Here is a 27,199-nt window from a genome sequence, read left to right as displayed (position 1 = left end):
TAACAGAAGTGTGTAAATGTGGTTTCCATGCCAAAGCAGCAGGTGTGTCTCTTCATTAACAACATGTATTTTAAGAACCAAACACAATGAAGGACTTGAAAGACGGCTCAGAAAATAATATAGTTTAGATGATCATGCTTGTACAGTAGTTAGAGTACACACACACACACACACACACACACACACACACACACACACACACACACACACACACACACACACACACACACACACACACACACACACACACACACACACACACACACACACAATATGTAAATGTCAATGAGATCAAAAGTTTTTACATTCTCTCCAAAGGACACATCATTAGGTTACCACATATCCACTCCAAAAAAAAACAAAAAAAACAGTATACTGGTCCAGTAAATGTTCGCATTATTCCCTGAGACTAGCAGGGCATGCAAAAGCATAATGGAGTCAGTCAGTAGTGTGTCAGTAACTTGGCGAAAGCTATTGCATGTTCAGTTTTCAAACTTTAGATTCTGACAGACACAGGTGAGAATCAGTGACCCTCTTCAGGTGTACTCACCCTAAGCCCAGGTGTCTCGTGCCTAGGTCTATCACAATAATTACTAGGGCTGGGATGATGCACTTGACTCCCGACATGATACATATCACAATACATGGGAGCTGATATGATATGCACTGTGATACTTCAGAGATAGGATTGTAGACTAGGTACTGGGTATCGAAAACCAGTTCCTGTTAAGAATCGATAAGAAATTATTTGATCCACCGACAAAAAGCAGAAAATTCTACCAAATTACGCCCGTTTTGGCATCCCTGCACTGGCTTCCAGTCGCTGCAAAATCAGATTTTAAGATACTGTTATTAGTTTATAAGATTGTTCATGGACTTGCACCTCCCTATCTGGCTGACCTGGTAAGCCCCTATGTACCAGCTCGGGCACTGCGTTCTCACGGTGCAGGACTTTTGTGTGTTCCCAGGGTGAATAAAAAGTCTGCCGGTCACAGAGCTTTCTCCTACCGTGCCCCAGTGTGTTTTTATTCTTGTATTCTTTATGGTTTTGTCTTTTTATTGTGTTTTTAAATTTTAATTCAGTTTTTCTGTTTTTATTATGTTGTGTGAAGCGCCTTGAGGCGATCTCATCGTGAATTGGCACTATATAAATTAATCATTCTGATTTGATTTTGATTTGATATCAGTAGCCTTTTTGCTTAACGATGCCCTTATCGGTTCATCAGTTCACATTACGCCGGAGTGGCTGTTGTTTTTGAGGGTGTGTATCAGGAAAATGATCATTTCTTTACATTAACTGAAGCAGCAGGTCGCAGCGCTGCTTCGCTGCTTGAAGCAAAAGAGTGTCTGTATCTGAAGAGTGGACATTCTTTAAGATCCAGTCCTCAAACCCAAACAGATCAACATCTCTAACTTCTCTGAGGAACAAGATTCGGTGATATCAGATGTCCAGGGCACACAAATATCCCAGGAGCTCGCTGGAAAGGGTGGGCAGGATTTACTGGGAAATTTGGTGAGAGCTGCGTCAGAGAATGTGTTGTCTGAGATGGATGCTGTTTTCAGAACAGGATACTACCTTGCTAAGATGAATAGACCTTTAGGTGACTATGACAGTCTTATTGAGATTCAGGGGCAAAATGGTGTCAACATAGCACCAGTCTACACTGAAGGTACAGCCAGTGGTGGGCACAGCTAACCAAAAAGCTAGCTTCGATAACCGCTAATCTGCTAAATGAAAAGTTAACTTTTATAATGCTAAACCAATAAACCACAAAAAATTATAGTGGAAGTTACAGCTAACAGCTAACTTTTAGTACTGTCAGCTACTGATAAGCCAGTTTTGAGTTTAAGCACCACCAGGCTTTTGAGTAAAATCAAAAGCGATCACAAACCCAAAAGCGAACAACAAGCCAGAGCTTCTGTCTTAGACGGCTGTGAGCTCAGTCCTTCTTCAGCAGAAGCAAGCGGACTGAGCCAGCTGGTGTTGCCCAAAGGGAGAAAAAAAAGTACTTTATTTTCAACATGCAAAAAGACAGACAGTGTGGAGGAGACATGAAGCGCAACACACTTTTCACTTATGGTTTTACTCAAACAACATGCACTAAATTCTGAAGGCTTTATGGTCCAGTCACACGGCACTTAACAATGGGCAATGAAGCCCTGACAAAACAAGAAACCTGGACTTTCGTTGGCATCGTTTAACCTTCGCGCAGCTTCGTTCCTGTAGCTGGAGCTTCGTCTGGATTTTTAAACTGTTGAAAAATTTGAACAAGGGCAACGAAAACCTCAATTCATCCGTGTTTCGTTTTGCTGTCGTTCTTGATGTTTTTTAATCGTTTGTTTAGTTTTTGTAATGTTATTGTTTAGTTTGACTTTGTTCGACCAGCTGAATGTTTTCACACAGTGCAGAAGTAGGTTTGTCAGCGCTGAGGCTGCTGCTGTGTTCATGTACCATCGGAAATTACAGGGCAAACTCAACTGCTTGGATTTTTTTTCATCTGGGTGGGCAGTCAGCTTCAATGGGCTCAGGCACCTCATATAGGCCAGAATTAATCTTTTTGTGTGGATACAATTATTTTGCCACAAGCAACTGCTGAATGTGAAACAAAAAAGTTGTGTAATTTGCTCCTGCATGCGCTTATTATTTTTCATTAAATCTAACAATATGAGCGTAGGAATGACAATCCAGCCCTTATGTACATGTGGCAACAGGTAGATGATTCAGATGATGATATAAAGAGCTGTTCTGGAAGGCAGAATTCACGTTGTGGATCAGCTGCAGCTGGTTGAAATAACCGCACATGTGAGTCAATGTGCGGCGTTCACACACACTGATCAATTTACTGCTCTGATATATTCAATCATCTTTACACTTATATTTATTCCCTATTTTGACATTTTTCTGTTATAACTCAATATATATGGCTTAGAACTTAATACAGTGATACAGCAGTGACCACGGCACACCAGAGGTTTTTTGTTTGTTTGTTTTAAATTGGAGCAAGACGGAGCGCGCAGTATGTCGTCAGACAGTGAGGATTCTGATGATGAAGGAGATGATCCCTCTTTTATTCTGGACGAGGAACCAGAGCAGGTGGTTCACTGATGTGCACACAGATCTCCACAGATTCTGTTTGCAGTTTCTCCAGGACTCGTGCTATGAGCGATGTCTGAGCGCCGAGTCCTGGAGCTCAGAGATGCAGACACACACTGCTCCAGCTGTGGCTCCAGGCGCTTTTCATTTAAAGCTAGATCGTTAGCTTCGGTTTTGTTAAATTCCTCTTTTGTCCGTTTTGCACTCTTGCTTCGCAGGCTGTTCGGTGATAAAGCTCTTTCGGCCACCTTTTCTCAAGGAATTGTGACTTTTTTATTTTTTCCCTTCGTTCAGGAATCGCCGTGTGCCGTGTGACTGGGCCATTAGCTTTAACAGACACACTTGTCTGTAACTGTAACTTCTTTGACTGAAGTGTGCAGTTTGTGAGATGACAGGGGTTTTTTTTTATAAGTATTCGCCCTATTGACGTATCCCATAATCCCTTGCGCACCAGAGAGTCGCTGCAGTCAAACAACATATAGAGAATCCATATGATGACAATTGTAAATTAATATTATACTACAAAAATGTATTTTTTATGCTTTTCATCACTTTAATAAGAGACTGCTGCATGGCGAATTGTTCCCATGGTTTTTTTTAGTTAATATGCTTGGATTGTCCAAGGATTGTGCGATATGAATGCTAATAGCAGATACAGTATGTGTCCAAGGCAAATTTCCTTTGGGACCATAAAGTTCATCTTATCTTTCTTTCTTATCACTTTAGAGCCCTACTGACTTTAGACAGTAGTTAGGGATATAGCTGGCATCACACCCAGTTAATGTATGATTGCATATACTAATGCTGATTGCAGTTAGAGTTTGCCTAAACAGTGTGGGAGGGTGTCTCTAATGTTTACCTGTTGTCAGTGTGGAACTGATGTGGGATCCTGAAGGAAAAATACATCTGCTTCATGATGAATATCACCAAATTTTGTTTTGTGATATTAAAAATCAGGTACTGCTACTTATGTATGTGATGCTGAATTTATTCTCCTCTAACAACTGTGTTTCTTTATATTTACAGACTGAATTCCTGCCTGTAAGTGCTTCCGCTCTTTATCTATCCATTTCATGTGCCTCGGTCTACCTTCAGATACATCCTCCATCCAAAGCAATTACCTCAAAGCTCATCTAATACTCTTACACCAACAAGTTAATGGATCTCATGCTCTGTGCTGAGAGTTTAATCTGATTTAAACCCGCTAAGTGTGCTACCTAACATCAGGCGTTATAAGGAGATGGAGGGAATATGGTTTGGGTGCTCTACTATTGCTCCCTTTTTCCTATTGTCTCTAATGACACAGTTCTGTAAAAGCAGGGGGCTGGAGTCAAATCCTACTTGATACCTTTTCCAGCAATGAAAGAGAGAAGCATAAGACTCTTAAATAGCTTACAAAATAATCTTACAATTCAGACCCTTGCAATCACATTCCAACTACCACATGAACGATGTCTTTAAAAAAAAACCCACACAAAGCATCAACATTGTAATTATGGGTCTGTGCTTCCGAACATGTCAATTATTCTCCATATTCCTATGAGGAATGTTCCATGGCACAGGAAAAGAAAAGAAATCTGATGTTGAAATCACCTTGAAGCCTGCAATTCTGTTGCCACTTTCCTTGTTTGAAGGAGCTAATTAAACAGAGGGGAATTACAAGTGACGCAACAGACATCTTAAACTCAATGGGCCAATCCAAAGGCTGCAAGGTGGTCTCGCTGTTTGTTCTTGGCCCAGAGCGCAAGATGAAAATCTGAGGTGAAGGAGAGTTTCTCGGAAAACAACAACTAATTTCACTGAATGGGTGAAAACATGGCAGAAAGTTTTATTTACATACTTGTGCATGCTTTCTTGATTTTATTTTTAAATCACTTGGCGAGACAGAAATCAGTGAAGTAAGGAAATGTTTAACACCATGACAGGAAATTGTGTCTTCTGAAAATAAGTGAACACGTTTTTGCTTTGGCCCTTGCATTTATGATTCTGAATTTTACAGAAACCCTGGCATGTTCAAAATATCGGCATCGTTATTGCCAATATTGGCATGTTCAATATATTTGTGATGTGTAAATCTATTAAGAGGATATATATATATATATGTATATGAAAATTCAGTAAGGTATATCTTATATATTATATTCCAATTCTAAGGTGCAACTATGCCAGTATACAAAGGTATATCTAAAAATCTAAAAAGGAAGAGTAAAACAGGAGAGTAGAAAGGAGTACAGTAGAGCCACTTAGGTGCCTGATCTTGAGAACCAGGGATGGTAGGTTCTCGAGATATATATATATATATATATATATATGATCGTGCCACATTTAAAGTCACTTGAATGACCTTTCTCCCACATTCTGACGCTTGGTTTGATCTTAAGCAGATCATTGTCACTGTATCTACATGCCGAAATGCAATGAGGTTTTTCCCCCCCACATAACTGGTGGGTACACAGCATGTATCATTTTTACATGCTCGATTTTAATGTATAAATCGTTTAATGTTGGTACAGGTCCTGGTTTATGCATATCTGATGTAAACTGAATTTAAAAATTAATAATTGCATCTAATGCTTGTCTGCATCTGCAGAATATCTTCATCAGAACAACGTAACTCAGAGACAGCCGCCAATTAACTGGAAGCCTCCATTTAAAGTTTGGAATCACAAAAGAAAAAGTCAGATCCACAAAAAGATGTTTGACTCATTTAAGCAATGACTTAATGTATCATTATTCCAACATGAATGCTTACTTCAACTACCTGTTGTAAAACATTGTCTGTCAGTACACCTAGAATTATATCACACACAAACACGCCCACTTAAAATAGCTCAGGTACAGCCATGATTGTCCCTCTTAGTTTTGGAGTATCACAAATCTCTCATCCTCGTTTGCACCTCCGTGGATTTACAACCCCTGGCAAAAATTATGGAATCACCGGCCTCGGAGGATGTTCATTCAGTTGTTTAATTTTGTAAAAAAAAAAGCAGATCACAGACATGACACAAAACTAAAGTCATTTCAAATGGCAACTTTCTGGCTTTAAGAAACACTATAAGAAATCAGGAAAAAAAAATTGTGGCAGTCAGTAACGGTTACTTTTTTAGACCAAGCAGAGGAAAAAAATATGGAATCACTCAATTCTGAGGAAAAAATTATGGAATCACCCTGTAAATTTTCATCCCCAAAACTAACACCTGCATCATATCAGATCTGCTCGTTAGTCTGCATCTAAAAAGGAGTGAACACACCTTGGAGAGCTGTTGTACCAAGTGGACTGACATGAATCATGGCTCCAACACGAGAGATGTCAATTGAAACAAAGGAGAGGATTATCAAACTCTTAAAAGAGAGTAAATCATCACGCAATGTTGCAAAAGATGTTGGTTGTTCACAGTCAGCTGTGTCTAAACTCTGGACCAAATACAAACAACATGGGAAGGTTGTTAAAGGCAAACATACTGGTAGACCAAGGAAGACAAAGCATCAAGACAGAAAACTTAAAGCAATATGTCTCAAAAATCGAAAAATGTACAACAAAACAAATGAGGAACGAATGGGAGGAAACTGGAGTCAACGTCTGTGACCGAACTGTAAGAAACCGCCTAAAGGAAATGGGATTTACATACAGAAAAGCTAAACGAAAGGCATCATTAACACCTAAACAGAAAAAAACAAGGTTACAATGGGCTAAGGAAAAGCAATTGTGGACTGTGGATGACTGGATGAAAGTCATATTCAGTGATGAATCTCGAATCTGCATTGGGCAAGGTGATGATGCTGGAACTTTTGTTTGGTGCCTTTCCAATGAGATTTATAAAGATGACTGCCTGAAGAGAACATGTAAATTTCCACAGTCATTGATGATATGGGGCTGCATGTCAGGTAAAGGCACTGGGGAGATGGCTGTCATTACATCATCAATAAATGCACAAGTTTATGTTGATATTTTGGACAATTGAAAGGATGTTTGGGGATGATGAAATCATTTTTCAAGATGATAATGCATCTTGCCATAGAGCAAAAACTGCCAAAACATTCCTTGCAAAAAGACACATAGGGTCAATGTCATGGCATAGGATCAATGTCAATGAGCAGATCTGATTTGATGCAGGTGTTAATTTGGGGGATGAAAATTTACAGGGTGATTCCATAATTTTTTCCTCAGAATTGAGTGATTCCATTTTTTTTTTCCTCTGCTTGGTCTAAAAAAGTAACCGTTACTGACTGCCACAATCTTTTTTTCTTGATTTCTTATAGTGTTTCTTAAAGCCAGAAAGTTGCCATTTGAAATGACTTTAGTTTTGTGTCATGTCTGTGATCTGCTTCTTTTCTACAAAATTAAACAACTGAATGAACATCCTCCGAGGCCGGTGATTCCATAATTTTTGCCAGGGGTTGTATTATTCACCGCCACTCTGTGCAACAGCAGCTATGAGAGTAAATACTTCAGAGACACAGAATCCTGCTAACTCATCTTCTACTCTCTTTTGCTCTAGTTAACCTCTCATCCTCTGAGTGTTTTTGTCTTCTAACACATCAGCTCACCCACACTTTTCTCTTCTTCAGGAACACCTTTTCTTGATTCTGGTGGCTTCCGCTTGTCTCTCGCAATTAACAGGCTTCAATCCTCCCACAATCCTCCAGCTGCTTCCATGGAAGTCCTTGAAGGGACTTTGTGGCGGAAATGCTTTGGAAACTATTATGAAATGTGTATTTTTACAATAAATGTATGCTTCTTGGGGCTGTACAACCATGTTCTAAAAGCTCTGCTATGGAGTGATTTTAATCATTATTACATTGATTTTGACAAATGTGCAACAATAGTTAAAATAACAAGTCCAACATCTATCCATTTTCTATACCCGCTTAATCCAATTAAGGGTCACTGGGGGGGCTGGAGCCTGTCCCAGCAGTCATGTGGCATGAGGCAGGATACACCCTGGGCAGGAGGCAAGCCAGTCTATCACAGACAGACAAACACACCTACGGTTATTTTAAAGTTTTCAATTCATCTAAAGTGCATGTCTTTGGATGTGGGAAGAAACTAGAGCACCTTGAGGGAACCTACATGAACATGGGGAGAACATGCAAACAACACACAGAAAGAACCAGGTAGGAAGCAATCCCACAACATTCTTGCTGTGAGGCAATAGTGCTAACCACTAAGGTACCGTACCACACCTGTTTATAAATTAAAAATACTAAAAAATGAAAATGGCTCCATATGGACATAGTAGAGAAGCTTGAATCTTCGACTGGACTGGGTTGCTTGACGTGAGGACGTTTCGCTTCAAATCACAGAAGCTTCCTCAGCTAAAATTCTTGCTCTGGTAGTCTGACTTCTGTCTTGACTCTTGTAGAGAAGAATAAACCAGAAGCCAACAAAAGCTGGAGTTTTTAAACTAACCAGACCCCTCCTACCGAGAGGCCGACTGCTATAGGCCAGTGACTAAACAATAGCTCTAATTAGCACCTACTGTGCTCTAGTTAGCACTCTCTTAATGATGGGATGGAAGCCTCCTCTGATGGCTCCCTTGAAGACTCTCCTGATGACGTGAATGACTCATTACCATGAACAAAAGACTGAAACTTCTTTGACCTGAGTACCCCATTGTAAACAGTTTAAACTGTTTTACAAAGAATGCTTCCTTGACACCTCTCTCAAACCATTTCTTCTCTCTGGCTAAGATATTAACTTCTTTGTCCTCAAACGTGTCCTCAGAAGTCAGACTACCAGAGCAAGAATTTTATCTGAGGAAGCTTCTGTGATTTGAAGCGAAACGTCCTCACGTCAAGCAACCCAGTCCAGACGAAGATTCAAGCTTCTCTACTATGGAAACCACCTGGACAACTGAGAGCCTACACAGAAACTCCATATGGACAATTATAAATAAGTAATATTTCTAAATATAAAAAAGTCATAGAACATTATTACATCTTGTCACATGCAGTTGCAATGTTATTAGCTAACAAGGTAGGGCTGGGACAAAATAATAATGCAATCGCAAAATGAACCGTGCACTACAGCATCACATTTCAGAATGGCTGGTTCAGCCTACACAATCTTGAGAGGCCAGATCTTCATAGAACACAGCCTTCAATGGATGTGGACCCTCGTTTCAGATGCAGGCTGCAACTAACAATTATTTTTGGAACTGATTAATCTATTGATGAAATTTTGATTAATACAATACGCTACAGAAGCATCTGTGATTGTTGAAATGGGGCATGAACAGGAGTGAGGTGATGCAGATGTGAAGGCAGCATGTTTTTATGCTGGAACAGAACAATGCATATAATTAATCATTTCTGAGTGAAGTAGTACGATAAATGCAAATAAAATATTTGATTTAATAATGACATGCATAACAGCAACAGGAAGAAAAGTGGTGTTTTCCAAACGTCATGCTTTGCAGGAGCTTGTACTAAAACTGTTAATGGAGGATAACTGATCAGTGATTACTCTTATTATTCTGAATGTGTATTTGGGACGGTGGGTGTTTGATGTACAGATGGACAGAGAAAGAGAGATGAGAGCGAGTGCTGAGAGGATCTAACGCTCAGCATCTCTTCAACAACCACCTACTCACCCGCCCACAGATACACTGTTCACTCAGCCACTTTGCTCCTCCATCAAACATTACGTTTTAAAAACAGATTGTTTGCAAGGAAATTAATCAAGGTGAGGCAGTGTTGCAGGCTTTAACAGATTTGTTTGTGCAGAATAAAGGATTGTGATTTTTTATGGATTGATTCAAGCAAAATCAAAGTATTCAAATGTTCTTAAATGGTGGGGGAGGCCGCAGTCGGACAGTAGTGGAGGGGCCAATCAGGATATTGCCAGTCAGGAGGACGTACGCAGCTAGCGTGGAGATGCCAACCCCGCTGGTGAAATGTCACCATGGGTGCAACTTCGCCTGTGTTCACAGCTATGTGTATTGTATGATCAATCAATCAATCAATCAATTTTATTTATATAGCACCAAATCACAACAAACAGTTTCCCCAAGGTGCTTTATATTGTAAGGCAAGGCCATACAATAATTACGTAAAAACCCCAACGGTCAAAACGACCCCCTGTGAGCAAGCACTTGGCGACAGTGGGAAGGAAAAACTCCCTTTTAACAGGAAGAAACCTCCAGCAGAACCAGGCTCAGGGAGGGGCAGTCTTCTGCTGGGACTGGTTGGGGCTGAGGGAGAGAACCAGGAAAAAGACATGCTGTGGAGGGGAGCAGAGATCAATTACTAATGATTAAATGCAGAGAACTCAACATTTGTGAGTTTAGTATGGGATGATCTGTGTCTTCTTCATGGGCTTCCACCATTCTGAGGAGAGCTGTGCCACCCACTATCGTGGCCACTTTTTTCTCTGTCTCCTCCTTTGAAATCCTCCGTCTGACCATGTTTTTCTTATTTCAGTGTGTGTGCTGCTCTGAACCTCAGCATTTATACAGCCTCCCACACACCCACCCACACACACACACACACACCCACACACACACTCACACTCATTTCCTTTTCGTTTCACATTGCGGCGAGGTGCGTGCTACAAGGAAGACCAAGCCAGAGCTTCCTTCTTTTCTGCACTCTGCCTCTACAAGTGCTTTAATTTTTACACACAACACAAAGACAATGGTGGACGTCATCAAACACAGTACACTTCACACTTATGGTACAGTCAACATGAAACAATCAAACTATTTAAATAAATTTGCATGTGCGCTCAATTCCATGTTGATTGGGATGTACAAAAGGAACGTGCTTGGATCCATGCGTATACACACGTTGATACATCTGGATGGTTTTGTGTATACAACAGTTTCTGGGTTTTGGCATACGCTGTGTTTCAGTAGGAAATCTATGCAATTCTTTGTACATAAGGCCCCAGGTCTCTCATCTTACACTAAGATTACTCTATGAGGCTACAGTATAAAGTTGGTTCACTGCTGTGTACAGAGAGTAATGCTGGTACTGCTCACACAAACGTATTTCTCACTGGTCCTTAAAGAATGCAGAATTAATAAAAATTAAATAGCCTTGTTCATGATAACCTGATGACCATCTTTAATTACATTTTAGAGGACAAAGATGATGGATGATTGCTTAAGTTCTATAGTCACTCAGGTGTGTGGTTTCTCAGTCTGTTTCTCAAAAAACAAAATACCATATATACTGCAAGTCCACTGGCTCAGAGACACCTCGTACTTCCTCCTTCAGTGTCTGATTGTGTCTGTGGTCGGCTGTTTATCAAAGGCTCTTGTTATCTTTTGTGTCCACTTGTGTGCACCTTATACACAGCAAACACGCCTGACAGCCCTGATAACATACTGCTGTGGACACTAAGCATCAGTCCTTACACACTACACACCGTGCATATTTACCAGAGTGTACGAGGTCTATTAGATAATAAACCGACCCTTTTATTTTTTTTTTTAACTATATGGATTTGAATGACATGCGATTACACCAATCACGCTTGATCCCTCGTGCGCATGCGTGAGTTTTTTCATGCATGTCGGTGACGTCATTTACCTGTGGGCAGGCCTTGAGTGAGATGTGGTCTCACCCTCTCGGCTGAATTCCTTTGTTTCACACGCTGCTCGAGATGGCGCGCGTTGCTTTATCAACATTTTTTCTGGACCTGTGAGGAATATCCGAGTGGACACTATTCGAGAAATTAAGCGGGTTTTCGGTGAAAAGTTTAACGGCTGATGAGAGATTATGGGGTGTTTCTGTCGCTGTAAGGACTTCCCACAGAGCAGGACGTCGTGCAGAGCCTCCAGGCGCCGTCGTCGGCCTGTTTCGACCTGAAAACATCCTAATTTAAGGCTTAATTCACCCAGGACGTCGAGAGAGAACAGAGAAGATTCATAAGAGGCCGGCATGAGGACTTTATGCGGACATTCCACTGTTTAAGGACATTTTTTAATGAAAGACGTGCGCGCAAATTCGCCGAGTCGTTTCCGTGAGGACTCGGCAAATCTGTGTGCACCACGACAGGAAAAACACCTCCGTGTTGAAAACCATTTGTAAAATTCAGGCGGCTTTTGATGGCTTTCAACAAGTGAGTAACTGAGAAATTGTTTAACAGCTTGGGTATGTTCCAACTTGCCCGTTAAGGTTTCCAACGGAGGTGTTTTTCCTGTCGCGACCCCCTGCGGTCGGGTCCGGCCCGACATGCGACTCTGCCCGCACGTTCTTTCATTACAAAATGTCCGTTAACAATGGAATGTCTGAACAAACTCCTCATGCCGACTTCTTCTGAAAGTTCTCTGTTCTCTGACGACTTCCTGGATCAGTTTTCAACTTGAAACGGCGAGACGCTGCCGCCTCGAAGCGCAGATCGCCGTCAGGCGCCGTGGGCCGTCCTTACGGCGACACTACCAGACCAAAATCTCTCATCAGCCATTAAAATTTTTACCGAAAACCAGCTGAATTTATCGAATGGTGTCCACTCAGTTGTGCCTTACAGTTTTGAAAAAAATTTGATCAAACAAAGCAGCAGTCTCTGAGCCATTCCTAAACAATGAAAAAAATCGACGAGAGGGTGGGCGACTCCTCACTCAAAGACTGCCCACAGGCGAATGACGTAACCGACAGGCGTGAAAAAACTCTCGCATGCCCACGAGGGTTCAAGCATGTCTGATGTAATCACACGTGATTCAAATCCATATGGTTTTTGAAAAAAATAATAAGGTCGGATACTTTTCTAATAGACCTCGTACATTGTACTTTTTTTGGAAACATATGTGCAGTGTGTCTGCGTGCACTCTTAGAAGCTTCCATTCACAGTGAAGCCACACGTACTTACAGTGTCTGTGTGAGAATGATTTGTGTATTGTGTGCACTGGTGTGAGCCACAGATAAGATGTGTTGTGATAAATCACCAAGTCTGAGCGCCGAAATGAGAAAGTTTGAGGGTAATTACACAGCGAGTCATTATGAGCCAATGAGACATCTGCATTTTTTCCCTCACCATGTTTCAGAGACGCTCACATTGTTTTAAAAACCATCATGTTTTTAATGCTGATTGTCAGCAGCAACTAAAAGCTGTTTTTCACCATCACAGCCGTTGATTTAATAGCGCATCCAACTTTACATTCATTCCCCCATTTTTACAACTATCCATCCATCTATTTTCACATCACATAGGCAGGTTATGTGATTTCAATTTCTTAATTTTATTTTATGTACTGATGGCCAAAAATTAACGTATATATGAAACAGTTTGTGAAAAGCTCTTTATTTTGAGATTTCAGCGCTGTGACAGATTGGTGTCCTGTCTAGGGTGTACCCCGCCTTTCACCCAGTGACTGCTGGGATAGCCCCCACCCCCGGTGAGCCTTAACTGGAGTAAGTGGGTATATTAATTGAACGAATGAATATTTTGTGATTTTTGTAGCTTACTGTTATGATTGCCATTTGTTCTTTAATTATTGGGATTTATTCTGCTTAGTGATTTGCAGCCAGTCTCCTCTGTGCAAGCCTGATCCTGTCAAATCTCAGAAACTAAGCAGAGTGGGTCCTCGTTGGTACTTGGATGGGAGACCTCTTTATAAGCAGTCTCCCGTCCAAGTGGTCCTTACATATACAACCCCTGGCAAAAATTATGGAATCACCGGCCTCGGAGGATGTTCATTCAGTTGTTTAATTTTGTAGAAAAAAAGCAGATCACAGACATGACACAAAACTAAAGTCATTTCAAATGGCAACTTTCTGGCTTTAAGAAACGCTATAAGAAATCAGGAAAAAAAATTGTGGCAGTCAGTAACAGTTACTTTTTTAGACCAAGCAGTGGGAAGAAATATGGAATCACTCAATTCTGAGGAAAAAATTATGGAATCATGAAAAACAAAAGAACGCTCCAACACATCACTAGTATTTTGTTGCACCACCTCTGGCTTTTATAACAGCTTGCAGTCTCTGAGGCATGGACTTAATGAGTGACAAACAGTACTCTTCATCAATCTGGCTCCAACCTTTTCTGATTGCTGTTGCCAGATCAGCTTTGCAGGTTGGAGCCTTGTCATGGACCATTTTCTTCAACTTCCACCAAAGATTTTCAATTGGATTAAGATCCGGACTATTTGCAGGCCATGACATTGACCCTATGTGTCTTTTTGCAAGGAATGTTTTCACAGTTTTTGCTCTATGGCAAGATGCATTATCATCTTGAAAAATTATTTCATCATCCCCAAACATCCTTTCAATTGATGGAATAAGAAAAGTGTCCAAAATATCAACGTAAACTTGTGCATTTATTGACGATGTAATGACAGCCATCTCCCCAGTGCCTTTACCTGACATGCAGCCCCATATCATCAATGACTGTGGACATTTACATGTTCTCTTCAGGCAGTCATCTTTATAAATCTCACTGGAACGGCACCAAACAAAAGTTCCAGCATCATCACCTTGCCCAATGCAGATTCGAGATTCATCACTGAATATGACTTTCATCCAGTCATCCACAGTCCACGATTGCTTTTCCTTAAATGGTAAATGGACTGCATTTATATAGCGCTTTTCCATCTGCATCAGAAGCTCAAAGCGCTTTACAATTATGCCTCACATTCACCCCGATGTCAGGGTGCTGCCATACAAGGCGCTCACTACACATCGGGAGCAATAGGGGATTAAAGGCCTTGCCCAAGGGCCCTGAGTGATTTTCCAGTCAGGCACGGATTTGAACCCATGATCTTCTGGACTCAAGCCCAACACCTTAACCACTAGACCATCACCTCCCCTTATTATCAAAATGTAAACGGTGCGCAGTGAAAGCAGGAAACTTAGTTGCTTTCACTGTGCAGCCTGACGTGCGCCTCAGGTCTGTCTGAGCACGGTGTAAAACAAATGAACGGTCGGGCTTTTAATCACGGAAATGACTCCGGTCCCACATGAGGGGTTTTAATGGAAATACATTGCGATCGGGCGGGAAATTTTATCCGATGTGAGTGAAAAATCTGTTGTACAAAATCCGTTATATATGGTGTTTATTACATTGAAAACAGTACAAAAACTTTTTTTGTCCAGTGACTGTGAATGATGAGTTTATACAATGATGGTTTAGGTGAGTTTTACTGTACATGGGACTGAACAATAAATTTACCTCTCAAAGCTTTGATGATGAAACAGCTTCCATCCCACACAGCTGACTTTATTTTCCCAAATTTTTCTTCTGTTTGGATCTGAAGGGAATCTGAACATCCTGAAGCCCTTGCTGTGTCTATTTGTGCCTCCAAATGCACAACAACCCGGCATTTTCAATGAATAAATAAATAAAATAGCTGGATTTCCATGCAGACAGATTAACACCGAACACTATTTTGAACCCAAGATGGCACCATTAGCCACGTGACCGATTTTGTTTGACTCATCACGTCGCCACTCTCTCTAATAAAGGCACTCTAGAAGGAACCACATCACAGTTCCACAAAAACACAAAGGACAAGTTCTCTTTGTAAAAAATTAAAAAATACAACCTTAGTCATATTAAAATACTGTAAGCAGTCAAGCCCCTAAATGAACTTGAAACCACATTTTTCAAACTTTAAATTACTTAGTGTAGTTCTGAAAGCTACACTGTGTAGGATTTGTTGCCATCTCGTGGTAAAGTTGTAGAGTGCATTATGCCATCAATTTTGTTTTTCTTCACATTTTTGTTTATTCATGCATCCTCTTGTCATAATATGCAATATGCACAATCCTCTATTTCACAAAATGAAGGTTCTCAAACTTGTTAGCCTCCACAGGCAACTCGTAGAGATTATACATATGGAAGTAAATCTGTGCCATCAGAGCCCGAATCAGAATTCCCAAGGCTGAACCTTTTTTTTTTTAGCATCAAAATCAGTTGTCTGAAGCTGAATTCCCAAGGCCGAACCTGCCCAGCATCAAAATATTCAGCTCAAAACCAAAAATATTAAGCCTAAAAAAAGTTCAAACTCAAAAATTCAACCCAAGAAAAATTCCACCTCAAAAAATAGAAAACCAGGGAGAAGCAATCAATCCCTGCCCCAGCCACCCAACGCCCAGCCAATTATGTTTTGCTCCATTGGTCATGTGACACCGAGACCAAACTGAAAGAAGAAGGAGAAGACGTGATACATTGCTGAATGTTGCATGACTGAGACAGGGATCGACCGCCTCTCCTTGCCCCTCCACTTACCAAGGTTGAACTTTTTTTTTCTTAGGTTGAATTTTCTGAGGCTGAATACTTTGATACCAACCAAACTCAGCCCCAGAAACCCAACCCCAAACTCCGACCTTGATGTCAAAAAAATTCAACCCTAAAAATTAAAACCCAAACTCTGATGGCACAGAGCCACCTCCACATATACAGGGGAGCAATTAACCACTGATTCCTCTTTTGTCCTCTTAGCTGATTGTAACCTTGTTTTTTTCTGTTTAGGTCTTAATGATGGCTTTCGTTTAGCTTTTCTGTATGTAAATCCCATTTCCTTTAGGCGGTTTCTTACAGTTCGGTCACAGATGTTGACTCCAGTTTCCTTCCATTCGTTCCTCATTTCTTTTGTTGTGCATTTTCGATTTTTGAGACATATTGTTTTAAGTTTTCTGTCTTGACGCTTTGATGTCTTCCTTGGTCTACCAGTATGTTTGCCTTTAACAACCTTCCCATGTTGTTTGTATTTGGTCCAGAGTTTAGACACAGCTGACTGTGAACAACCAACATCTTTTGCAACATTGCGTGATGATTTACCCTCTTTTAAGAGTTTGATACTCATCTCCTTTGTTTCAATTGACATCTCTCGTGTTGGAGCCATGATTCATGTCAGTCCACTTGGTGCAACAGCTCTCCAAGGTGTGATCACTCCTTTTTAGATGCAGACTAACGAGCAGATCTGATTTGATGCAGGTGTTAGTTTTGGGGACGAAAATTTTCAGGGTGATTCCATAGTTTATTCCTCGGAATTGAGTGATTCCATATTTTTTTCCCTCTGCTTGGTCTAAAAAAGTAACCGTTACTGACTGCCACAATTTTTTTTCCTGATTTCTTATAGTGTTTCTTAAAGCCAGAAAGTTGCCATTTGAAATGACTTTAGTTTTGTGTCATGTCTGTGATCTGCTTTTTTTTCTACAAAATTAAACAACTGAATGAACATCCTCCGAGGCCAGTGATTCCATAATTTTTGCCAGGGGTTGTATACAGCAAAAATAAATTTGTTAAATTCAGTACTCTCACCCCCTAAAATGGTTCCATTTATGATGAAAGAAAAAAAAAATACAGTTTTGGGATAATTGAAAAACATTTAGAGGTGCCCCTCCCTCCCTAAAGATTGTCTTTTGATCTAATTTTGAGGAGGGTTTTTTTAATAGGTTTGGTTTTGTTTACATTTTATCACATATAAAACTCAAAGCCTTATTAGTGCAAATTCCAGTATTAATGAAACTTATTAACAAACAAAAACTATTATTTGTATTCATAGGACACTTAGAGTATATAAAATGCAACATTATAGGGTTACAGAAAAAAAGAAAAACAATTACAATAATATCAATTGCAATTTTGATTAAAAAACAATTTAAGACTCCTTAATTGCTTTTGTGATTGTTGAACTGTGTTCTATACAATAAAATATTTAGCAAAGTTGTTTATTCTGAAAACGTTTCATGTATGTGATTGTTCTCTATAAATAGGGGGAATTTACTGTATACAGTCATATCTCTGCTCCCATCCCTGCTCAGGATCATTGTAAAGCTACAGGACACATATTATGACTTTGTTATTCTTTCACTAAAGTTGATTTTTTACAGTCTGGAAATTTCTGGCGATGTTCACAGACAATTTGCAGAAGAAACTGAAGCTGTTTCTCCCCTTTGCCTAATGTCTTGTTGAAGTCTTGATTCAAGGCAACTCCGCGTTCTGCCCCATCATTTACAACAGCCAAAATGGAAACAGTGCTGACGGCTCTGTTGAAATCCTCATCGTCAGCCCACGTGGCTGGGTCTTTAGCCAGGAATGTTTCTGGTAAATTGAAAATCTTGAAATTTTTCTTCAAATTTACTGTGCAAAACTGGTCCAAACCTCTGGTTCCAAGAAAGGCTGTTGGTTCTACCTTCGGATGTTTGGTAGGATTCTCAGGGGCAGCTTTTTTAACATTGCTGAAACCCAGGAGACGTTCCAGGAGAAGATATGATAGTCAATGCATCTGCATGAGCAATATCAAAGAGATCTTAATGTTTTGCTACAAATTCATCCTCCTTGTTTTTTTGTGTTTTTTTTGTTTTTTCCGCAAGAAGTCTATCCTTGCGGGCTGCCGGAACACTCTGCATCAAAACAGTGAGCGTAGTCTCTGGACCTGTTTCCAGAGTTGTCCGCAGCTCCGCACAGCAGACGGGGGTGGTGTGAGTGGCCCGCTATGGCGCTTAACGAGCCCGCAGACCCAGTAAGCGCATCGCAGGCAGTGACAGCAATCAAGGTGATGCCGACCGGTGCCGCGACCGGCCTGCCTGATAAGGACACAGAACACAATGCGCTGTAAAAAAAAAAAAAAGAAGCATGCAAAATTGCACAAAAAAAAAAAAAAAAGAAATCCGCAAAACTGCCGCATTATAGCGAGGGACCACTGTACACAAATAATGTAGTTGTAGATGCAAATCTAATAACTAATAACCTGACAAAAATACTACAATGATCTTCAACATAGAATAGTTGGTACATAGAAGTGCATAAGTTGCTTGTTTATGCACTCAGTATGTTCAAAAGATTTATCAGTATTTTAAGATGCTATAATAAGAATTCAGTATATGGTATTAAATACGCACAATAGTGCAAAATTTTAGACCCTGAGAGGCACTTCTAAATATTATCAAAATTAAAAACAAAAAAAATCCAGAATTCAGAGATCCAGAGAGGTTACAATTTCAAACTTTTATTCTTAAGGGTCACCTGAGGCTCGGGAAGTGTTTGTTTCTTGAGGTAAAACTGAAGTTGTGTCAGGAAGTGCATCTGGTGTAAAATCCGTGCCAAATCCCAATGCAAATCTGTGCTGTATACGCTGTGGCGACCCTGAACAAAAAAGCAGCAACCAAAACAACAACATTTCTGGGAAAGCCCAATATGAATAGTTATTTATTTATTTGGTATACGGGGCACACCTGAGTATAAGTCACTGGCCTGCCTAAATTAGTTTTTATATTTTATATATATATATATACACATACATACATAGTCACGGCACGGCACTATGTCGGATCAGGAAGTAGACAGAGCCCAAACAAGACTCCCAAGTGAAGCAGATTGTTAACGGCCGTCTTTGTTCCATTGGTCAAAGTTCCGACAGTTTTACGGCTAAACATTGTTGTTTCCTGTGTACAGTGTGTGTGTGTGCATATATATATATATATATATATATATATATATATATATATATGTTTCCTATATATATATATATATATATATATATATATATATATATATAGGAAACATATATATATATATATATATATATATATATATATATATATATATATAGGAAACATATATATATATATATGCATATATGTGTGTGCATATATATATATATATGCACACACACACACTGTACACAGGAAACAACAATGTTTAGCCGTAAAACTGTCGGAACTTTGACCAATGGAACAAAGACGGCCGTTAACAATCTGCTTCACTTGGGAGTCTTGTTTGGGCTCTGTCTACTTCCTGACCCGACATAGTGCCGTGCCGTGACAATGTATGTATGTATATATATATATGTATATATATATATAAAGAAATAAAGCAGTGGTTGGCGCTAATCCGCTAACTGCTAATTATCACAGCTAAGGTTTTCATTAGTGGATTAGTTTTTCAGATAACTTCCGCTTCCGATAAATTTAGTTCTAATAACTGATAACTTTTAGGCTGCTAAGATATTTTTGCGGGCATAGCGAATAAAGCTTGACAGTTAAAAACATTTGTAAAGTATGAAATCATAGATTTTAGTACCTGTCTATCACATGATTTGTAGCAGACAGACAGCTATGAGTGGTAGAACACAATTCTCTGCAGGCAGGTAAGAGATCCCTACCAGAGAGAAAGGAAGAAAGAGAAGAAACCCCATTTGTTTTCACGCCATACAGACTTGCAAGTGTATCACACAAGTCATGCACAGGCAGACCGCTTTAAGTTATGGTTAAAATTTTACACAAACTAATTCCGGATAAGTTATTGAAATTAACGTCACCTCTGTCATTTTACAAAGTGAAAAGTATCATATCATATCAGCTATATATTTTAGTTTTAAAGTAATGCAATAATTTTGAAGGTTTTAGCATTTAAAGAGACACATGTCGCAATGCATTATGGGAAAATTAGTTTCCTGACATCAGTGGTTGGCCGGTATATAACACAGAAGTTACTGAAATGTGTGGTGGGTTTTACAAATAAATCTGTATTTGTAAATATGTAATGTTTCTTCATTTGTAAAAAAAAAAAGCAATTTGAAAATTTTCCCAATCCAAAAATGTGTGTCCGTAAATGTTAAATATTCAAAATTAGTGCAAAACTTTAAAACTGAAACATATAGCTGATATTTTAGCTTTGTAAAATGACAGAGGTGACGTTAATTTCAATAACTTGTCCAGAATTAGTTTGTTTAAAATTTTAACCATAAGTCAAAACTGTCTGCCTGTGCATGACTCGTGTGATACACCTGCAAGTCTGTATGGCGTAAAAAATAAATGATTTTTTTCTCCTTTTCTTTCCCTATCTCTTCTTTCTGGTCTGCAGGTCTCTTTTGTGAGAGAAGGCTGATCTGAGACAGAAGTGCTGGCAGTGTACTAGAGCCAGTACTGAAAGTTATCGGTTTAGCTTTTAGCTGTAACTTCCGCTAAATTTTTTAGGGGTTTATCGGTTTAGCTTTATAAAAGTTAACTTTTCAGTTTGCGGATTAATGGTTATCAAAGTTAACTTTTTGGTTAGCTCAGCAGTGCCAACCACTGATATAAAGGCAACTTTATGACACGGAAAATACGGTACATGGTTCCTCTTTTTATTGTGTTTTAATCACATTCAATGTTTTTATTGTTATTATTCAAGTCAAGTCTGAGAGCATGCACTGGTGCTGCGCTTTGCAACATCCACAATACCACAGAACCAGCCTGTGTCCTGGGTGGCAACCACCCAGGCAGACAACTGGTCCATTCTCACATCTCTAAAATAACCATGTATCTGCTGCCGCCAGAAACGTGAACGTCCCCTTGGCTTTCTCCAGCCACTGGGGTCCTCAACACTCAGCCACCCGCATGCTGTATTGCTATTATTTATGAAATAAAATACCATTCATATCAAAGACTGATATGAATGTAACATGAACACAGGCCATTTTATTTTGAAAATTGAATGAATTCACCATGTACGTTGGCGTCCTGTCTGGCTTAATCTATGTGCAGTTTGACACACCAAAGTTGACCTGTGATGGATTGCTTTTCACATCTTGGAGAGTTCATCCAGTTCTCTGTCATCTATCCAATTTGACTGTTGTAACTTTACTGGCAGTAACCTCAGACCAAACGGCAGCATTAATGTACTCTCTGAAAAACTGTGGTCCTTACAGAGATGTTTACTAGTACAAACTAAAATGTGGCCAAAGTTCCAGATGGGATTTGATCTCCTTGTAACCAACGTCATTAAAATAATCACAAGGGTCCACTAAAAGCAAGGCACACATTTATCCGCTCATTGAGAGGACTAACACAGAACAGGTGCTGTGTCAGATTATCAAGCATCTCCTATATGTTTATTTTCACACTTAACACAAACTCCTGAATGTAAAATAACCAAGTTACGAAACTGAGCTTCACAAACAAACAAACAAAAAAATTGTGTCAGTTTGCACCGCCCCTGCACTGTCTGCGCACCCCTCAGACAGGTCCGTCCCTCTGTTTGGGAACTTCGTGAACAGAAGAAGACATTTTTGTCTATCTAAAAGAGCGTCCATAAAGTAGGTGGCAACGTCTTGTTGCTTTGATGAGATCTCAATGTCAAATACAGCACAGGTGTCAAATTCAAAGAGTTCATATAGTCTGAAGGGATGGTGCAATAAAGACAGGAATTAATGTGCACATGATTAACTCATAAATAATAAGAATAATAATTATCTCCCCTGTTATTAATTACCTTTAGTGCACCACTGATTTATGAAGTGTCATTTTTCCCAGCCATGCTGCTGCAAAATCCAAATGTGCATCTGCTAATTTATATCCACAATGAAGCAGCTGAAATGAAACCACATAACTGTAACGCAAGTTTATCTCACAATTACATCATTTGGTTCCTGTTACTGACAACAGGCTCATGATTAGTAAATGGAGAGAACTAATAGGGAATAATCGCAGTACGCATCATTTTTGCGGCAAACAATGTTTTTTAACAAGTTGAGGTGTGTGTGTGATGGTACTTATGGATGGATTAGCTACCCACAATGCACTCCTTTTATTGAATGGACACACAAGAGGGATAACAAACAAGTCGTGACATATTCACACATCCAGACAAAGGGCACAGCGGTGAGGCGCACACGTGCTTTTATGATCAAAGGGCCACATCACATTTGTCCGGCCTGTGACGACTTACGTTTTGCGATTCAGGAGGAGACAGACGGACAGATGCTGATAAAGAGGGAGAATAAAAGAGAGGAGGGAGACGCAAATGGTGAGCGAAAGCGAGAGCCGTGACAAGCTGCTGTCCAGGGAAGCAATTAGAAGAATGAGACTCCGCGGCTGTCAACTTAAGCATGCAAGGAGAATAAAATGGGCAAAAATAGAGAAAAAATGAGCAGCAATGAGTCTCATAATAGCTGTTAGTGAGTACAGTCTCATCCTACTGAAGCACAAAACAGACAGAAATAAACAAACAAATAAAAAAATGAATATGATAATTACAATAATAATCCTTGATATTTATGGAGTTAAATTTGTCTCATTAATACTACAAATGCACAGGGTGTTCTACACATATTACTTGATTTGCACACGTTTTGCAATCCACAAACAAAAATTTCCAATTTGTAACTTGTGTGTTGGATTTTACAAATAAATGTGTATTTGTAACTTTTTTTTCCATTTCTAAAAAAGGCATTTCCAAAACTGAAAATTCTGTTTGTGAAGTGTGATTCAGCATTTGTGGATCACTGATCACACGCATTCATTGCTTTGCTCAGTTATGTAATTTTGAGACATTCCTACCGCAAATCTGCGCACACAGATCCACACACAAATAGCTTGTGGTTCACACAAAGCAGCACTGTCATCCAGTAGATGGCAGTGTTGTTGTTGTTCTATGCATTGCTGTGACTATGGTTTGCATCTACGAGGTCTGTTAGAAAAGTATTGGATGGATTTGAATCACGTGTGCTTGCGTCAGCACACGTGATTCAAATCCATCCGATTTTTGCAAAAAATAAAAAGGTCCGATAGTTTTCTAACAGACCTCATATATTATAATAGCCAAGTGGCCTCTGTGTGTGTGCGTGTGCATGGCTTTGATCATGTAGAAACCAGGGAGAACTGACATTTGCCATTTGGTATGCTTATGTATTTTGGGTCAAGGACGAACGCTGCAAAAATAGAAAGTTGATAGGACTAATAGTTTTGGAGAAACTATGGATATTAGCTAACATTGCTAATTACATGTGGAGTAACACGCCATTCCAGTAAGTGTGGTAAATCATCTTTATATTACAAGTGTGCGTACATGCATGATTTTATTTAGTAAGTTCAATGTAAGTACATAATATAATTATAAATACATTAAAAAAAATACATGAATGGCACAAGAAAGTGAAAACACTTATTTCCATTGTGGTCCATTTAAAAAAAAAAAAATCAAAAGACAAAATATAAGTAATAATAAAATATAATGATGACAAACCAGCTTGCTCATTGGCTAATCCTCTTGACATTTTATTTACAAATAACAAGGGTAGGCTCCATAGTACGTACTGGTTTACATCATCTTGATGAAATTCAGAAATGCTACTATTATGTTCAAATAAAAAGGACAGTCGACATGCTTGTTGGAGGAATATCACAACGGCAGATTTCACAGACACTCCATAAAGTATTACTCCATTACTCCATTATGTGGAAGGTGTAACATCAATGTGATGTTACAGGTGGCAAAAATACAGGAGCATGTGTAACTACACCACAACAACACCATTTTTTCCTGCAGCATTTCAGTTCAACTTTGTTGCACAAACCAAAGGACACGGACTTCACTGTCATCTATGAAGTTTAGTGATACAATGCTTCCTCTGTGCTCTGCTCATCATAGGTCCTATAAACCAGAGGTCTCAACCTTGTTCCTGGAGATCACGTTCCCTGCATGTTTTCCATGTCTACCTGCTCCACTCACCTGATTAATTAACTTTGGTGTTTCCCACCTCTTTACTGGCTGAGCACACCTGACAGAATTAAATAGATGAGGGTGTAGTAGGGAGAATTGGAGGACAGGTGCTTTGAACGGTTTAATGCCAGTAGATGTCATACTAAAGCATCAGCCCCCCCCCCCCGCAGCATATAAATATAAGGAGTGACAATAGTTTCATATGGCAGCACTCACATGCAAAAATGTGCACATCTGGTTGGTTACGTTAGGAAAGAGAAAGTGCTGCTTCAATATCTACACAGGACACCACAACACCTTTACAGAGAAAATCAATATTGACTGCTATAGGGGAAGCCAGGGCACAGTGGATCAGAAATGTTGTTTTGTGGCAGCATAAACACATTATGCATAGGTTTAGGTCATTCTATTGTGGATTTAATACATCAAGTTATTGTTTAGAAGGCTGTGTTATTTATGTCTCCCCAAGTGTAATTTACAGGTGTTTAAAATCTATTTTAAAATTTTTGGTTCACGGTGCCCCGGACATTAATTCACAGGGCACAGTGAATCATCTTAGAATATAATGAAAAAACACATGATTATAAAAATTTGTTCAAAATTATTAAATAAATGCTGATGCATATACAAACTAAAATCCAGCAAACCAGCTGTGTAATGTGTGAGTGTCTGATATAGTGATATAAGTCCTTTAGAAACTATTATAAATACAACTGTCATAATTTCTGTTCAAACATGAAAACAGTTGTTTATATACACAAATTATAGAAATAATTAACTGAAAAATAAATGTATATGCTTCAGCAAGTAATATTTGTCATCCACTTGATACTGGGACTTAGAAAATCACTCTTTAGACTGATTCACTGTGCCCCGGGTGCATGTGACACACGAGTCATGCTATCAAATAGCTGATAATCTGGAGAAGACATAACACATGCTTATCAGTTGGATGGGGTAGTCTTCTAACTAATAACAATTTTTTGGGCCACCTTTCCTCTGTGAGAAATAAATACAAAGACAGTGACATCCACAAAATTTACTTCTGATAGGAAAAAACTGACTTCACTTGCCACTTAGGCTGAATCTCAATTCTACCGCTCAGCCCTTCCCCCTACCCCTTCCCCTCCATTTTGCGTGGGCACGAGAGACAGAAGGGTGTCTCAATTCTCTTTTTGGAGCGAGGCGGAGGGGTAGGCGGAGGGCTACAAACTCCTCCAAACAGAGTGAATCTGGATGCACACTCCATTTGGAGGGATAGGAGGAGCTTACTGATGTCTACAAAGAAACAAACATGGCGCCCAGAGCCGCACAAATGAAAGCGGCTTTCATTACAAATTACACTGTTTAGAAAGTTATAACTTGCCAAAAAACTTTACAGGCAATTGCCTATGACAGCAACGTCTATACTGCTGGATGCATGTTGCGTATATTGTCGTTCTGAAGAATATCGTAACTTTGCTCGTGCGCTGAGGTGTTATAATGCATATACACACAAACACTACGATAAGATACTTTTATATCTCACAATGGAGAAAATCATGATAAAGGATAAGCATGTTAATTTGTATGTTCATAAATCTATGGATAATAGCGACCCCTGCTCTTGGATTTCAAGGTCTGTAACGCATGTGTATTTTGTAAACAAACAAGGAGCCCTGAGCACACTCGTCTCCTAATAAGCTTTCAGGCAGAAAATGAGAAGTTTCACCAATGGGAGTAAGTTGGAAAATATATACACACACATGTATATGTGGAGCACAGGTGCTGATCATATAATTAGAATATCATGAAAAAGATGATTTATTTCAGTAATTCCATTCAAAAAGTGAAACTTGTATAATGTATACATTCATTCCACACAGATTGATATATTTCAAGTGTTTATTTATTTTAATTACTAATTAATTAATTAATTAATGACTAATCAATCAATTAATGATTAATCAATTAACAATATTAATTATTACTATTATTAATGACTAATTATTATCGGTATTATTAACATTAATTAATTACTAATTAATTAATTATTAATACTATTAATTGTTATTATAAATTAAGAATTACTTAAATTAATTATTAATACCTCAAAATCCTCCGAAATGATTTTAATGTGTCGAGGAAATGCCATGTTGACAAACAGTGAAGACGGCAGTTTGAAACGGGCAGTTTTTTTCCCCCTAAGGCGGAGGGGTGTCTCAATTCATAGGGCTAGAGGCATACCCCTTCGCCTTACCCCTTGTTTTAAGCGTAGGGGTAGGGGTAGGGCCAAGGAGAAGGGGAAGGGGTACAAAAGAGAACTGAGATTGAGACTGGGCCTTAGTTTTACCCTTAATGTATCCAAAAACAAAACACTAATTTATAAGGGGAATGTCTTTATGCATAAAAATATGGCACAACTGCTGCAAATATATTGTAGTTTTGCAGATATAGCCACCGATTCACTGTGCCCCGTGATTCACTGTGCCCCGGTTTCCCCTATTCATGTTTAAAATGTCCTTTATAGCACCTTTACCATTATACATATTTGTTAATGTAGGCGCGGCTGATGTAATGAGAATGACCACAGGCCCATTATTCATCTCTAATAGGTGAGCTTGGTATGCATAATGAAGATAGAGAGATTTCCCGCTTCATCTTACACATGTAGAATGGGTTTCAATATTGAATCCTAGTGATACACAATGAGGGAGCTTTTACAGATATATGCAGAAACGCTAGGCAATAAAACA

At 39.3% G+C, this 27,199-nt stretch overlaps 1 protein-coding gene and 1 long non-coding RNA gene across 2 annotated transcripts in view; one reads left to right on the top strand and one right to left on the bottom strand.

The window, feature by feature from the left end:
* Window positions 1-27,199, bottom strand: part of raver2 (ribonucleoprotein, PTB-binding 2) — a 359,833-nt gene that overhangs the window by 159,184 nt on the left and 173,450 nt on the right. The window lies entirely within an intron of this gene.
* Window positions 855-27,199, top strand: LOC117518441. The gene is made up of 4 exons (XR_004562987.1): window positions 855-1,021; window positions 3,964-3,975; window positions 8,858-8,862; window positions 27,189-27,199. It is a non-coding gene; the product is annotated as an uncharacterized LOC117518441 (long non-coding RNA).

This window comes from Thalassophryne amazonica, chromosome 10 (assembly GCF_902500255.1).
Source record: "Thalassophryne amazonica chromosome 10, fThaAma1.1, whole genome shotgun sequence".
In the NCBI taxonomy this organism is placed as follows: Eukaryota; Metazoa; Chordata; class Actinopteri; order Batrachoidiformes; family Batrachoididae; genus Thalassophryne; species Thalassophryne amazonica.
The sequence above is the reverse complement of the archived record's forward strand: the minus strand, read 5'-3'. Positions and strand labels throughout refer to the sequence as shown.